Below are 17,453 nucleotides of genomic sequence, written 5' to 3' on the forward strand. Positions count from 1 at the left end.
CCTTTTCTTTCCTTGTCAATCTCAACTTATTCTGAGTTGCATACTGGTAGAAATCGTATAGGGCTATTTCATGCTCCCTCTCTCTGTTTCTCTTTTTCTCTCTTTCCATATACTTACATATATCTACACACATGTGTATGTATAAATGTTTATATAATTAGATATTTACATCTAGGGACATATACATATATATATATATATATATATTAACCAACTAAACTGGTTTAAATCTGAGTTCCTTATGCATCTACTTCAGTCTCTTCAAACAATTCCCAACTTTCCTTAGCATTGCAATTGCTTATGTATATTTAGAATTTCAGTCTTGAGAGTTTTCCATCCCTCTTGAGATAATTTCCTCTGTATAATTTTAGTTAATGGGACCCTACTTCTGACAAATGCATTGAAGTTTGATTTTCTAAAATCTAGTATACATCTCAGACCATGTCTTTATCCTATTTATCCCAAATTCTAATAAGTAGTCATCACTACCCCAGGGTTCTACTATTTCCATTCCAACAATCAGTTCTTTCCTATGAGAATCAGGTTTAAAAAATAAAACTTTTATTTATTGTTTCCTTCACATTAAAAATGTTGTGAAAGAAAACACAGACAACCCCCTAAGAAAAAATAAAGTCTTTATTATTGATAAGTGTTTGATTTGTATGCCTATTTTGTATACTTGTATACCCAGGGTCATGTAAAAATCTCTTGGGTAAAAAAGAGCTTTGAGTAGAAAAAGTTTAAGAAGCCCTGATCGAATGAACCTTATTTTGTTCCAGTATCATGTCCAAATTTCTTCAGACAACTGGCTTGAGTCAGACTCAATCCAAAACAATTTTACAGCCAATACTCAACTTCTTCTATGTCTCATTGACGACTTTACCACCCATCTTTCCCTTTAGCAGGAGCCTCTTATTTGCTTTACACATGTTTTCAGTTATTTGTTTTACATGTTTCTTTCATGTATGTCTTTTTGTTTTATATTCTGTTGTTGGCTACTTTTCCTTATTGGTTGGTTACTTTGTTTTATTCATTAATTTATTTTACTGAACTACTCTAAACAACAGCTTTCTCCTTTTCTTCTTGAGTCTTCCCATAATATATCACTTTAAACTTTTACTTCTTAATTTTCTATAAGCCCCTTAAATACTGTTCCTTTCCCTTTTAATCTTTTCAAGTAGAAATCAGATACAGAAACTGGACCCAGGCATCATCCTTCAAATTTTCTTCAAATTTATATACATTTCTATGAATTTCTCCTTCTTACATTTAATTTATGGTCTCCAAAAGCTCAAATTTCAAAACATCAAATAACTTTTATAATTTTGGGTTTTTTCTTTTTAGCTTCAGTCTTCTTCCTTCTGCTGCCTGCCAAAGAAGGAGTACGTTTCTTAAATTTGACTAGTGCAAATCAATATCAAAACCAAGAAATAAGGAAACAAACAAGCAAACAATCTTGTCAAGTGGCAGGTATGGCAAATGGTAGCAAGTTGCTTAATGGAGTGCTTTTTGACATCATAAAAATTGTTATGTCCATATCTGAATATTGATTCTACCTCAAGTAGACTCATTAAAGTAGTATAGTAGAAAGGACTGAATAAGTAGTCCCATAAAGGCATTGGTTGAAACTTTCTGAAGACTACATTGCTTTTCATGCCTTGAAAATACTCATACTCTAACCTGGATAAACATAGTTGTGACTATTATTACATTTAGATTGTATGAAATCATAGTTCATGCATGAATTGTCAATTCTAGATTTAAACTATAACCGGGCTTAAAAGTATATTCAAAGAAACAAGCCTCAACCAACTACACAAGATCAGTCTCTAATATCAAAATGAAAACTTATCAGAGACTCTTACTCTTCACATAAGATGAATGAAAAACCTGAGAAACAGAGATGCTGGGTAATTAATAATTAAGTTATTAATTTAGGTCAGCTGACAATCACTAAATTGATGGTCAATGGTTCAAATAATCAAAGATAGAACCATGGATATTGCTGAATGTTTAACTACCTTTGGAAAAGAAGGTGCCCCTGCTAGGTAAAAATCAATAATGATTAGTGAACAATCACGAGAAGGCAGACATATTAATGAAAAAGTAGGCTAAAAACCTTCATCTCCTCCCAATGAAAAAATGAGTTGATCATGACAATCAATCAACTCCTACAATCTGGAAAAGGGAATCCATCTCTACCAGGACTACTCTGATTTTCTCTTTCATGATTCAGGTTCCCCTAGAGGGCATGAGTTCAATGCTTTAGAGCTGGAATACATCTAGATTAGATTCTGTAGATCATTCTAAACAGAAGTTCTAATTGTTGGGTATGGTTCTATCCAAAATCTCAGGGCACATACCCAGAAGATTGATCATTTTCATCTATCAGCGTTGCCATTCAGAGACTGGATAAATTACCTATAGGGATGGTCCCAGAAAAGAAAAACACCAAATTTAATAATTGGTTAATAATATAATAGAAAATTAACTACTTCTCTCAATAATCTATTAGGTTAGTCCTTGAAGAAGATAAGCAAGTACTCCATAATCTTTTGGGCAGCTATTTTAATTTGTCTATTTAAAGAAGAAACAAATGTTTACAAGGTCAAGATAAGCTGAAATTAAAAGAGAGAAAGTAAAACAAAGACTGTTTCTATATACAGTCCTGTCATGGGAAAGTAAAGCAAAACAGATTTTACTAATGTGTTGATATACTAAGGGTAACAATTATACTAATGTATTCTGCAAATCAAAAAATACATATATTCTTCTTAAAATCAAGGCAATATTTTTATTTGCCCTTTCTCTTTTTGCTACTGCTTTTATAAGAAAAGTTATCTTATAGAATTGTGTTGATGTTTCTTCTTCTCTATCTTGCTATTGTTGCTTCCCCCCCCCCCTTTTGTTGTCCTTTCTGGCTTGTATTTGAGTCCTATTCCCTCTTCTTTCCTCTTGGCTGGGTCCATCCCTTGTTTTTCTTAGAGCATTCTCACTTTTTCCTCAGAGCTGAGAGTCTTTAAAAAAAATCTCCCCCTCCCCATTTTTTGAGCTAACCAAAGCTCTATACAGTGTGAACATTTATTCATTCTTCCTACATGTACTTTTCCATATACTATATTCTTTTTTTTTTGTTTGTTTCTTTGGTAAGATTTGCCACTGTAGAAATGGATTCATTGTTTCTATTTTATTATTTCTGCTGTTTAGACCATAAATTCTGCTTTCACAATTTTTGTTTCTCTTTTTTATTTTGCTTATACTTAAGATCTTTAATTGAGTTTTATATTGTTTTGTTTTTTCCTCCTGAGATCTTTGGTAATTTCAATATTTCCCCCTTTATATTCTCCTATGCTCACTTTCTGATTCTTCTCTCTTTCAAAGAGGGTTCCTTGGGACCTGGACTTCAAAACTGTCTCAGTCTTTACCCACAATGGACAATTCACATTTCATAGGCCTCAATCTCTGTAATATTGATTTCTAAGGAAATAGAACTGGCTTGGATTAGATACTGAACTCTTTCCTTCAGGTTTAGTGGAGATTAAAGCCCTTTATACCTTTTCCTTTCCCAGCTCAACAAGCATATCTTTTCAGAATTCTTATATCAAATCCTGACCTCACAACTGTTTTTCAAACAAAACATTTCATTCCCCAACTCTGAGCAATTTTGCTAGCTGTCCCCCATTTCTGGAAATCTTTCATTCCTCATCTCTGTCTCCTTGACTTCCTAGACTTCCTTCAAGTCTCATCTAAAACCTATCTTCTATGAGAAGTCTTTCCCAATCTCCTTTAATTCTAATGTCTCACCTCTATTGTTTATTTCCAAATTTATCTCATATATAATTTGATTGTACATAGTTGTTTGCATGTTTTCCCCCATTAGACTGTGAGCTTTTTCAAATCAGGGAGTTTTTTCTTTACATCCCTACATCCCTAGTATATAGCAGAATGATTGGCACATAGTTGGCAATTGTTTATTGACCAACTGACATATTGTTGAGGTATCAGGGATGTGTTGTAGTATCACTTTTGAAAGAATTCAGACTCAGTCTCAAACATAAGCAAAGGTATTTTAATATATACTGAGATGTACATACTCAGTGGGTAGGCCAATCTCCTTGAAGGAGTCAACAATCCAGCAAAGTAAAATAAGGATTTTTATAGAGTAAATGTGCTGATTATACCACATAACACATGTAAATTTTGAGCTTAGAAGAGGAGTTTGCTAACATAGGGAGGTCCTAAAATATTGGTGGAACTGCATATTATCTAGAATGCATATAAAAAAGTCCACTTGGGGAAGTATTAATTTAAGATAATGATGTTATAATTAGCATGGGTTCATCCAAGGACAGTAAAGAAGGGAAGTATGCAGGCGCCATGTTGAGGACAATATTTATTGAGGTTTGCAATCAAGTCTCCTGTTCTATATCCTATTGGAGTTACTTTCTCAGTCGCTGATTCCTGTTATGTTTTGTGGTAACCTGGTGATGTGGTTACAGAGTATTCTGACTTGTTCATTGTTCTAGTGAGAACCATGATTAATAATTTCTGTAGGACTCAGGGCTGTAGGCAAGTTTGGGCTGAGATGGGCTGGGAGCAACAATCAGATTCCCATCAATATGATCTAACTTGAGTTTGTCTTCACTTAAGCCATATATATATGTATATATATATATACGTCAGTCTCTGCACTGAAGTTATCTTCTCTTTGTCTGGAACTATGGTTGGTCACCAAAGTTCTTGTCTTTCACAATTGTCTTTATAATGATATAAATTGTTCTCATTCTGTTCATTTTTCTCTACATCAATTCACAAAAACCTTTTGAAGTTTCTCTGAAGTAGTCCTATTCATTTTATAGCACAACAGTCATTACAATTATATACCACAATGTGTTCATCTATCCCTCAATAAACAGGTCTTCCTTAGATTTTAGTTTTTTGCCATCACAAAAAGAGCTGCTATAAATAGTTTATATATGTATGTCCTTTTCTTCTTTTATTTTTTCAAAGTATACTCTTAGTAGTAGTATGATTTAATCAAAGGATATATACAGTTTGGTAATTTGGGGGACATAGTTCAAAATTGTTTTCCAGCACAGTTGGACCTATTCACATTCAAACAACACTATATTATTATATTACAATAGTACCACTAGTATTTTTATTTCTTTTTTTGGGGGGGGGTAATTTTGTCAGTCTGATGTTTGTGAGAAAGAACTTCAGAAATAACTTTGATCTATTTTTCTTTCATTATTAGTGATTTGGATCAATTTTTTTTCACATGGTTATTCATAGTTAAGTTTTTCCATTTCTGTTTTAAAAGAATACTCAGACCATTCAAGTTTTATTTACTGGGTTTTAACATCATATTTCACTGTCTTCTTCTTTCACCCAGAAATTCCCTTGTCCCATTGGTAAGGTTCTACTGCAACCTTCATTAAAGAAGAGGAAGAGCTCAGCTCAGTGATATACTTCATTTATTCTCTGAACTTTGTTGTCACATATTTCCATGGGTACTCCTCTTCCCCACATCAACTTTTCATCTCATTTTGATGTGTTGTATTTCCTCATCAAAATTTGAGCTCCTTGAGGGCAGAAAACATCTTTCTTTTTACTTATGGTTGCATTCCCAGAACTTAGAACAATGTTTGACAAATACTGACAAATAATGTTTGTTGATTTAGCTTGACTTGATTTGAAATCTTTCCCTATCCTTAACTCTGAAAGATAATTTATTGATGTACTCATTTGGAGTTTCTCTTATTATATTGTGTGAGATGCTGGCTTATACTTACTCTACACCAGGCTGCTTTCAGGTTTTCCCAAAAGTTTTTGATTCCAGAATCTTTGGATTTATCAAAAATAAGGCCATTATAAACATTTCCTTCTATATACAGAGTATTTAATCTGTTTCATGGATTAATTTCTCTATTTCTTAACTTCTGATGAGCTGTTAATTCTATTTTCTTTCTTCCATATTTCTTATCTTTTTTCTAATTCTTTCTTCTAGCACTTATTTAATTCATAATTTTTTTAGCTTTTTAAAACAAAACATGAAAGTTCTTGCTAATTTCTTCCGGGAATTCTAGTTTAACAGATGTTCTAATTTTGTTTTCTTATAGATTTTTATCTCCTAGCATAACAGCTCATTATTGTAGGATTCTCTTTTCATTTGATCATTCTTCCAACCTTAATTCTTCACTTCAAATTTTGTATTAAGGGCTAGAATCTGTGTGCTTCTGGAACTAAGCTTTGGGTTGAGCTTTGGGACAAATCATGCTGCTACTTTCTCCAGATATTAAATGTTGTGTTACCAAGGATTTCAGAGAGAACTCAGTCTAGAAATCTGCATGGTCAATGCACTTGAACAAGTGTGATTCTGCACAAAATCCGAGTGCTATCGTCCTGATTTGAATTCTGCAAGAAACTAACCTTTGTTTGGATCTGAGTAATACAACTACAGCCTTATCCTCCGTGGGAGCTCCAGTAGAATACAGATATACTTGGTTATTATCAACCAGATGGAAAGCTCTATACATTTAAGGTTATAGAACTACAGAACTCTTTGGTTGAAACCCCCTCACTGCCCTGATTGTTCTACTAAAGTATGTATTGGGCTAGATACTGGATTTGAGATCCTATTTGTTATTCAGGGCCAGAGCCATATAGTTGCTGCTTACTTCTGTTCTTGTTCTTTGCCTAGTGTACAGCCTCAACTCATGACCACTCTGCCAAGAAATGCCACCTCTACAAACTGGTTCCCCTCCTCAGTCTGTAACGGAACTGTGACTCAGCTTTGGGTTATAAGTAGCTGAACTGCCAGTAGGTACTTGTTTTGGTCCCCTGTACATCAAACCCCTCTTCTCAGTCTGTGATCTCTTCTTGTTCTAAAGTAGGGGTTCTCAAACTACGGCCTGAGGACCAAATGGGGCTGGCTGAGGACATTTATGCTGCCGGGCTATGGCAAATGGGCTGAGGGACGGAGACAGAGTGTGAGTTTTTGTTTTTACAATAGTCTGGCCCTCCAGCAATCAGTGAACTGATAGTAGACTGGCCTCCTATTTAAAAAGTTTGAGGACTACTGTTCTAAAGCTTACATAGAGGTCCTAAATCAGTCCTACTTCAGCTCTCCCAGCTTAAAGGCCCCACGAAATAGATTCCTTGATAAACTCCATTCCCCATGTTCATAGATATCTGTCTCACACTAGAAAAATGGGCTAGAAGAATGATTGAGATATTTCTTGGATTTCCCAATCAGGACTCATCCTGGTACATTTTCTAGATCTTCTAGATTTTCTAGATGGCAAAGTTAGTTATAAGAAGAAATTGAATTATACTGCCTCTTCCTATTACTCCATCTTGGTTAATCAACTGCTAAATTAAATGTATCTTCCTGATTAGTCACACTAAAATATTTAATCTTCATTGGACCATTTCTTAATACTATAAACTTATTGCTATAAAATGCATAATTTCTGCTGACTCCTATTTGAAATAGCACAAATAGCACTATCACCTCCTTGGGTCATTGTAGCCTGAATTGTGGATTCTGGACTATGCCAGGCCCTTTGTTCTTATGTCTAATGACTATAGCAACAGCCTACCATAGTTTTTTTGATCATATTGCTATAACCCTTATTATTTTTGTTTCTTGGGCAAATTTACTTCTAAATTACTCTGTAACCTGGAAAGGTTTACTCCAATCCTATCAGTGCTATACACTTTTTGGTTATATATAGTCAGGACATATGGGCCCAAGGCTGACTGGAAGCTGTAGTGCATATGTACTTGCTTGGTATTTTTCATTAAGGAGTAGTATGATTCATTAAGTAGTGAGTTCTTACTAGGCTCAAAATCAAATTCTAGTATAATGCTTGTCACACAAATTAAGTGTCCAATTCTTTCAGTACATACCCAAAAAAAACCACCCAAAGTAATGGGGTCTTAGGCCTCATTGATAGAGGTAAAATATTTAGAACATGGGAATAATCTTAATATATGATTTTTAAAATCAATATGCTGCCTGTGGAGATTCTTGTATACAGTTTAGGAATCCCAGATTCCTCTCGACACTAATTATCAGATAACCACTGAGGTTCCTTCCAGCTGTGATTCTACCATTCATGCCACAGCTATGAATGCCTTTTCCCATATTTTTGAGAAACTATCTTTCCACCATGCCTACATATCATGAACTCTACCAGTGGAGGGAAGGGAATGTTAAGTCCTAAAAACTATCCACAAGTTAGTGTTTGAGACAATACTCTATATAACTCATAAGTGCTTTAAGATTTAAAAATGCGAAGAGGTAGTTTGTATAAACCAATGGTCCTCAAACTTTTTAAATAGGGGCCCAATTCACTGTCCCTCAGACTATTGGAGGGCCAGACTATAGTAAAAACAAAAACTGAGCCTCAGCCCAGTGCTGGAAGTGTGCCTTGCTAACTCGAGTTTAGGGTGAATGTCACTTCCTGCCTGATTTTGCCAGAACCCAGAGGGCTGGAGTTTGAGGACCCCTGGTATAAACTTATCTCTTATGTCAGAGTATCTCAAGAAATAATGGTCCTTCATATATTTTGGAGGATTTTCTCACTCTCTTAGCTTATGGTCTCCTCACAGGAAATTGGAAAATGTAGCAGATTTTAACCTGGCAAAATTAAAAGGAATTTTACTAAAAAAACAAAACCGAATTGGGGGAAGGGGGAGAGAATCTACAATTGAATTTAATGCTCTCATCAAAACCTACCTACATTTTCAGTTTATTACAAGCCCAAATCTCCCTTGGCAGCCCCTTGTTGCTTCCAGTACAGCTCTCTATTATAACCCGTTCTACAGGGGCAGCTAGGTGGCGCAGTGGATAGGGCACCAGCCTTGAATTCAGGAGGACCCGAGTTCAAGTCTGATCTCAGACACTTAACACTTCCTAGTCACTTAACGTCAGCCTCAGGGGGGAAGAAAAAGAAAAAAACTCATTCTACATCTCTCTATGAGTACCCAATATGTGCCTCCTCTTTATTTTTTATTATTTCTTAGCCAGGCAAACTCAAAAAACCTCTGGGGTGAAAAAAAACTTTCTAGGACTTGGGCAGATTGAGAGACGGGGTGAAGCAGGATGCAGTGGTGGGAAAGATTCAGAGTTTTTCCTGTCCAGTAGGAGACATAATTCTTCCTGGGCCAGCCCTAATGAACTTTACTGTTCCCTTAAGAAGTTTGCAACAAGAACGATGTTTTCCAAAATTGGACTGTGCTGGAGGCGTGATCCTCAGTAGGTTGTCAAACAAAGGCCAGAAAGTCATTTGTTAAGGTCTTTTAAAGGCAGTTCTCAGTGAAGTACAAGTCGGTCTCTAATCTCTGAAGTTTTTTTTTTTTTTTCCAGGTACAAGTGTATGCATATTTATGCAATGGCTATGAATATTTTCCTCACATTTATGAGACCTACTGTCCCCCCATGAGCTGTAGCCATGGTGGTGGGGGTTTGGGGTCTCTAAGATTCCTCCCAGCTCTACATTTGTGTCCCTAAGTTTCTATGAGATAATAGAGACTTCCCCTCACACAAAAGTGCTCATTTTGGGTGAGTACCTATGTCCCCTCTCAATGCTTCAGTTATCTCATCTGTAAAAAAAAAGATAAAGACATTCTAGCATCAATTATCTCATACAGCTGTTGTTATAAAGTAAAACACTTTGTAAACTTTAAAGCATTATCGAAACGGGAATGGTTATGATTACTTCACAAGCCATTCTTTTAAAAGACTAAATCAAGGGGAAACTTAAGTAATCGCTTCTGAAAACGTGACAAGTGACAAATAAGGTTTTCCCACATCGCTGGTCTTTTAATTTACACAAGTAGTCTTCCTTAAGAAACCCCACCCCCTCACGGCCTTCTGCATCCCATCTTCCCCCTTGCGACGAACTCTCGCAAGACTAGTCTCGCGAGACTAAACCTTTTCCCCTCCTCCCCCCCCATCGCCCTTTTACCTTTAGCTCCCGTCGGTTCGCACTTGCGCAGAAAGCCGTGGAGAAGCCGAGGGGGCGGGATGAAGGAAGGTAGGCGGTCCGAGTGGTAGAAGGTGGAGCCGCCGCGGGTGCTCCCTGACGTGCGCTCTCTCCCCGATTCCCCGACCTCCCGACCTCACTAGCCCGGTGCAACTCGGTGGGGCGCAAGCCCAGCGGCCCCGACCAGCCACAGTCTAGCCGGCCGGACTTAGAGATCCTCCCAGTAGCTAGCTCCTCTCAGCAGCCGCGGTGCTAGCAGCGGCCCAGGGCGGCCGAGGAGCCTGGGAGAGGAGAGCAGCGCCGCGTCGCTGATACTTTAGGTAGGTAACCTGCTGATGGCGGCCCGAGGGTCCGAGGCGGGGGTGGGGAAGGGGGGGAGACGAGGCATCTCTCTCGGACCGAGAACGGCGGGGGCTGGGGCCCGGAGCGGCCGCGAGGACGCAGAGAGAAAAGTCGGGGGGGAGAGGCCGGAGTCCTGCAGCCCCGCAGCAGCCCCCCAGCATCCCTAGCCCCACTGCCATAGCCTCGTTCCCCTGGTCCCTTTTTTTCCTCAGGGCTATGCGGAATTTATGGGAGTCACTGCCCAAAGGGCTTTTCTGAGGGGGTGGATTGGGGCTAAGCAGGCTTTTGTTTTGCTTTTCCTTTTTAAACCTTCCTGGGGAGGGGACTTTCCTGGGCTTCATTTTCCTGGGGCTTTAGAGAGCATTGTTGTCCAATAGCCTTGACATATATTGTGATCCCGCCGGGAACTGTGTGTATCCACTATGTTAAGGACGCACTGCTGCTTAGTCCGGACTGCAGTCTGACAGCCAAATGGACAATTACTCTGTGCTCTAGATAAAGGAGAGACTTGGGCCGCAAACAGCGTTTCTTATCTGAAAACAGCCATCGGTGTTCAATTGAACACCTCTGGACTCCTGGGAATATTTCCCTTTTTATATATTTCTTTGGAGTTGATGGATTTATGGAAGAGGAAAATTTTAAGTAATGTTTTTATAGCCTCTGTATTATTTACCTGATGGTTCATGTTACAGTTAAAGTTTATACTTCATAGCAGAGTTGTGACCCCACTACTTACGGTACTTGTTATTCCATGAGGTGAAAATATTGGATTTGGTTACTTTTTTTTTTCTCAATGGATATTGATTAGCTTAACTTGTGTCTTTCACTGGTATTAGAAGTACCAGGATAGAATGGTGAAAAAGACAAGTCTTAATGCTAATCATAATAAAAACTTTTCAATATCAAAATAGGTAATTTTTGTTATAGCCGGTGGAAGAGTAGAAATGACCACATTTGGAAATAAAGTCTTTTAGTATTGTTTAAAATTAATGGTGGTTTCAGAAATTTCATTAAAAATTAGATTTTTACATGTTACATCAAAATCTTAAATGTTAGATGTGAGATTACTTTCTTTGGTTGATCTATCAAATATGGCATCTGGCAAGCCTATTCTAAGAATTACAAACTGCTCAGTACTGTGATTTTTCTTCCATCCCCCTTTCTGTTTTCTTTTATAGGAAAAATTATTAACAAGGATTTTATCTTAATGAATTAAATTTATTTTGGACTAATGTGATCTTTAAACATAAGATGTTTTTAAGTATGTTTTCTTGTGTATTTTCCTACTTTGCATTCTGTGGAGTAAAATTAAAATACGCTGCTTACATTGACACCTCTCAGAGTAGACCACAATTCAGTACTCTACTCTTTTTAACAGTGTAACCTTCCACATAATGCTTTTATCCCCCAGAAAATCTCAAAGATCTTTTCTTTAATTTCCAATAGGAAGAATTAAAATATCTTTTAGGAAAAATAAATTTTTCCTAAAAGATAGAATAAAATTAAGTAATCTTTTTTTTAAAAACTGATATATAAATGGAGCCTCAGTAAAATGATTAGATCAAGATAAGATCAGAGTTAAGAAACCATTTTAGCTCTTTCAGTAAATGAGTAAAAAAGTAAAAAGTTTTATCTTTTCTGTGGATGCAATGTTAAGTTCAATCACAAAATTGATGTCAGAACTGAATGTCTACATTCAGTAGATGTTTTGTGACCTGAGGCTTAGATTTATACCTCACCATTGTTTCATTTTTCTGAATTTCCTTCCTGAAAGTACTTCAATACCCTAGATGCATTGGGTTCTTTTAAGATTAGTTGAAATATAATTATTTGGAAATTATCTTTTTTAATATTTTGGGGTATCATAAAATAAAATATGTAATCATTTATCTAGTCCAAAACATATTTTGGAAGGATAGAAAACTTAATTAGTAGGCTCTGTCCTTTGTGTTCTAGGGTTTGTATTTGGTCTGAATAATATAAAAAGCCTCATGCTTTCTGGATCAGGTGTAGGATTGATTTAATGATTCAGTCCTGCTTTCAGTGAGAGGACTTTTGAACTGGTTTAATCTGAGACCCTGAAATATTTTTTCACTGAACCCAAATTAGACATTTGAACTAAGACCATATTGGGCATTTAAACTGATTTTGAATTGCAACTCTTTCTCCCACCCCTTTCTATATCAAACCCTCTGGTAGGTTTTATTCATACCCTGGGAGTGAGTTAGAATTTGGCCAGCCTTTGGGAAACATTCATCCCTTTTCATCATTGTGAAGGCTTTTCAGAGACAGACTTTCTTGGTACAGCTACTTTGTTGGTTATCACACTAGCAAATATATAATTTCACTGAATGAAAATGTCTCTTGAGAGAACTTGAAATTGACAAGCTTGCATTTATCCAGTTTTGTTTTTTGGAGGGGAGTATTAGAAAACAGTCTCAAATAAACAGTAGTTCATTTCATTTAAAAGGGAAGAGAATGTGTTTGTATGTGGATTTAATCTTAATAAAGTTCATCTCTGAAACCTTGGTGACTGGTTCAAAATCTTTTTATTTAAGATTTCGATACTACCCTCTTCCAAAAGGATTTGAATTGATTTTCATTTTAAACGGGATGTCAGTAGAACAAATAAGGATAGGAAAAGAACAGAAAACATTAGTACTTAAAATAAGCTGGTAACAACCAAGCTTTGAATTTGACTCTAGTTTCTTGGCAGTTAGGTTAAAAAGAAAGACACAATGTGTTATGTAGTTTTCCTTTACAGACAAAAGTTTGCAGATAAACTTAAAAAAATAAATAAACAAACAACTAGATTCAAATTGGAGTTTACTGCAAAGGATACAGAAATGTCATCCAAATGATTAGATTGTTACTTGATGAAGGAATTTTGATATGGGGGAAAGGATAAAAAGAGAACTCCAGATTCCTTACTTCTTTTTGATCTACTTTTAATTTTGTTGTTGATCAACATTTTAGGACCCCATTAGGGGTTTTCTTGGCAAAGATACTGGAATGGTTTGCCATTTCCTTCTCCAGCTCATTTTACAGATGAGGAGTTGAGGCAAACAGAATTAAGTGAGTGGCTCAGGATCACAAAGCAATGTCTGACACCAGATTTGAACTCAAGAAGATAAAGTCTTCCTGATTTTTAGGCCTGGCACTCCATCCACTGAATCACCTAGCTGACTTTTTAATACATAGAGAAAACTGGTTGAATCTACAAAAATGATTAGTTAATTTATTACTCTCAGCTATTTTATGTCTTAAGTCCTTGGTTGAATTACAGTTATTTTGGTTAAGGCATTATATTGTTTGATAATTGTGGTCTCTTTAGCTCATAAATTCTGATTCCTCCAACTAGTATCTATAGTACAACTATTTTTTTATGAATGATTAAAAGAATGTGCTTTTAGACTCCATATGGGAAGAAAGCAAAATTATTGTTCTATTATTAAAGTTAAAGAATCACATTTTTCTGGACAAAAAGCCAATAAACTTTAGCATGGGCTAGATTTAGCAGGTATCCCTATTTGTAGATATTTTCTTTAGGAAAGAGTTGTGGATCTTTTCAACAGGTGTTTAGTTGAGTACCCCAAGGTTCAGGGTTGAAACATTTTTAAGCCAAATACTACCAGATTATTGCTTTGTTAATCCAAAAACCTCAACTAATTTCTTGCACAGTGTTTAATTTTAAGTACTGCATCATGGATAAAAGCCAACAGGATAAATTAAAGGCAAAATGTATAAATAAGTAGTAAAATGAGTTGACCCGTTAGGTGATATTGTTTCAGTTTTACCATTTAAAAGATGGTGAAAATCTGATGCTGAATGAAATGAGCAGAACCAAAGAAGAACATTGCATATAATAACAGCAAGTTTAAGTGATGAACAACTATGATAGACTTAGCTCTTAGCAATATAGTGATTCAAGACAATTCCGATAGACTTGGGATGGAAAATACTTATTGCATCCAGAGAGAGAACCATAGAGACTGAATGTGGATGAAGAATAGTATTTTCAACCTTCTTTTTCACTTTTTACTTTTTTTCCTCATAGTTTTTTTTTCCCCCCCTTTTGATCTGATTTTTTTTCCCCACAAAACTAACATGTTTAAAACGGTTATACTTGTGTGATGTATATCATATTGCTTGCTCTCTTGAGGAAGGAGGAAGCTAAGGGAGAGAGGAGAAAATGAGAACTCAAAATCTTACAAAAATGAATGTTGAAAACTGTCTTTACCTACATTTAATTGAAAAAATAAAATACTTCTGAGGAAAAAGTATTGTTGTGACTGATAACCTTTTTCTGATAACTAATAATCATAATAACATGACAATGTTTAGAGTCCTTTTAAATGTTACATTATTTTTACATATATTTTCTCATTTGAAACTCAAAAAACCTTTGTGAGGTAGGTATTATTATCTCCCATTTTATAAATGGAGAATCTGAGGCTGAGAGGTATTAAGCAATTTGATTGGTCCTTCCTGACTAAGATCAGTACTTATCCATTATACCTCCTCTAATAAGTCAAATTTGATTTTTTTTTTTGTCTATTTGTTTTTACTTGATCTGTGATTTTCTCAGTTTATGAAAGTCCCTTCTTTCAATGTAAATCATAACCCTCTCTCCAATTTATAGTCTTGGAAAGTTTTTGTACACAGAGATTACCCAGAATCAGCAAGCATATTTGCATGGCCCCAGATTTTCCTTACTCCAAGACTAATTCTCTATTTATTATAACAGGCTGCTGCTCATCAAATTGTTTCTTAAATTACCAAGACAAAAAGAGATGCTGTCTTCATAAAAGGGATTATTTAATTGGAAAAATATAGCTAATTACCTTTAATAGTTTACAACATTGTTTAAATGAAATTTGAAGACATTTTTTGACATCACTTATTATTGAAATGATCTCAATCAAGTATTTAATCAAGCAACTTACTATGTGCTTAGCATAGCAGTACGTACCAAAGATTCAAGGATAAAAGTTATTGCTTTGAGTTTACAGTCTAGCCCAGGGAGAAAGAATGTACATACACAGTTATATACCAAATAATTTTTTTTTTTAAATGAGGAAAAGTAAAGGGAGAGTTGGTGCATATTTTTTGTTGTTGTGGATGATAGAAGATTGTACATTCAAAGTAACCTTTGAGGCTGAGATGTAAGAAAGTACAGATTGGTTCTTTGCTGCTTGTGTTAATTTTGACCTAACAATTTAAGGAGGCACAGTCAACATATCATCCCTTTGTGCAACCATAGGTTACAGCAAATGAAGTAATATTGAATGCTATGGATAATTCACTTAACTTGGCAGTATACTTTCCAGAGATGTTCCTATAGAAGAGGTTGACCAACACATTGCCAGAGCTAACCTATTGTTTGAGTGGTTCCAAAAGAAAATATAGGGAAAAAGAGGTTTTAGACTGCCTACCAAAATGAAGGTCTGCAGAGCTGTTATACTGACCTAATTGTTGTATTCCTGTGGAACCTGGACAGTATTGCAGTGCCTTTCCAGGAAATTGACTTGTTTCTATTTGAATTGTCTTAAGAAGATTCTGAAGATTATCTGGCAAGATAAGGTACCAGACACTGAGATCCTTTCTTGAACTAAACTACCAATCATTCAAATCTACTGCAGAGAGCACTACTTTGATGGACTGGCCACTTTGTCAAATGCCAATTTTTTTTGTCTATTTTATGGAGAATTCACACAAGGCAGGTGCTCACACAGAGATCAGAAATGATATAAAGACATGCTCAAGGTTTCTCTGAAAAACTCTGGAATTGATTGGGTAATATGGGAAACACTGGCAAAAACTACCCAGTTAGCATGATATGCTCTCTGAATGAAGCAGAATTGCAGTAGTTCAAAAGAAACAAGATGTGTAAATTTAGAGTCATCTCTATGCCATGTGGACTGTTTGTTCCCAATCTGTGATGGAGCCTTCCGGGCTCATATTGGTCTGATCAGCCACAGTCAGACAACCTTGACTCCAACATAGTGATGTCATTTTGGACTTCTTCCAGAATGAAGGAAAGCAGTTAAACAACCACATATAAGATTTTTGAGGAAAAGGGCTCCCAGGAAAGACTAAATTTGGAAAGTGGTACTTTAGTGGATCCTTGAAGGGAACTAGGCAGAAGAGATAGAAGTAGGAGAATATTGTTGCTTATTTTACTTGCCAGTAAGTCAATAACTTACAGTGTTACAGATATTGTTCTAGGCACTAGGGTACAGAGGAAGACAAAAACATGATGGTTGATTTCAAGGAATGATGTTTATCTTCTAACGGTAGAGACACAACATGCAAACAACTAGATATATTTAAAACATAAACATTGTAAAAAGGATGTAATCTCAGCAATGAGACAGAGATAGAGGGGAGCAATTGAGATCAAGAAAGATCAGAAAATACATGGGAGGAGGGAATGTATTCTGGATATGGGAGACCACAAGTGAAATGTGCAAGGGAAAGCAAGAAGGACAGTGTCAATTGTATCTCATTTTATATGGAGGAAAATAAAGTGTAAAAAACAGAAAATTAGAAAAGGGTCATGTTGTGAAGGGCTATAAAGACCAAACAGGATTTGATATTGATCGGGTAGTAGAGCATCAGAAATGGGAAGACATTGAAGTTTATTGATTAGCTCAGATCTGCACTTTAGGAAGATTACTTTGACAGCTGAGGGTATAGTGATGTTGAAATACAGACTACAAGGTCTAGAAGAGAATGAGATGAGGTGAAGTAGAGGCACCAATTGTAGCACCTTCTTCAGGGGTTTATTTACAAAAAGAAAGATACAGAATGAAAGCTGGCAAAGATAGGATCAAATGAGGGATTTTTTGTTTTTTGTTTTTATTAACAATGAAGGAGTCACAGAGATGTTTGTAGGCAGCTGAGAAGTAGTCATAACTTAAAAATTGAAGATTAGTGAGAATAGGAATGATAGAAAGGGAAGTCTGCAAGAGATGATTTGATGGTATGGGGAGTATATTTGAGGGAGTTTGTCTTGGCAAGAATGAGGGCCATTTTTTGTACAAGTTGAAGAAGGAGTTAATAAGATAAGATGTATGCGATTTGAGATGAGGGGATGAAGAGAAATAGTTTTCA

General features: G+C 36.0%; 1 protein-coding gene across 2 annotated transcripts in view; it reads left to right on the plus strand.

Annotated features, from left to right (window-relative positions):
- Positions 1 to 10,064: 10,064 nt before the first annotated feature.
- Positions 10,065 to 17,453, plus strand: part of SHPRH (SNF2 histone linker PHD RING helicase) — a 104,899-nt gene continuing 97,510 nt past the window's right edge. For both annotated transcript variants that reach the window (XR_012489173.1, XM_074309610.1), the window contains exon 1: positions 10,065 to 10,315. The gene's annotated coding sequence lies outside the window, so the exon portion shown is untranslated. The remainder of the gene's footprint in view (positions 10,316 to 17,453) is intronic.

Source organism: Sminthopsis crassicaudata, chromosome 4 (genome assembly GCF_048593235.1).
Source record: "Sminthopsis crassicaudata isolate SCR6 chromosome 4, ASM4859323v1, whole genome shotgun sequence".
Classification (NCBI taxonomy): domain Eukaryota; kingdom Metazoa; phylum Chordata; class Mammalia; order Dasyuromorphia; family Dasyuridae; genus Sminthopsis; species Sminthopsis crassicaudata.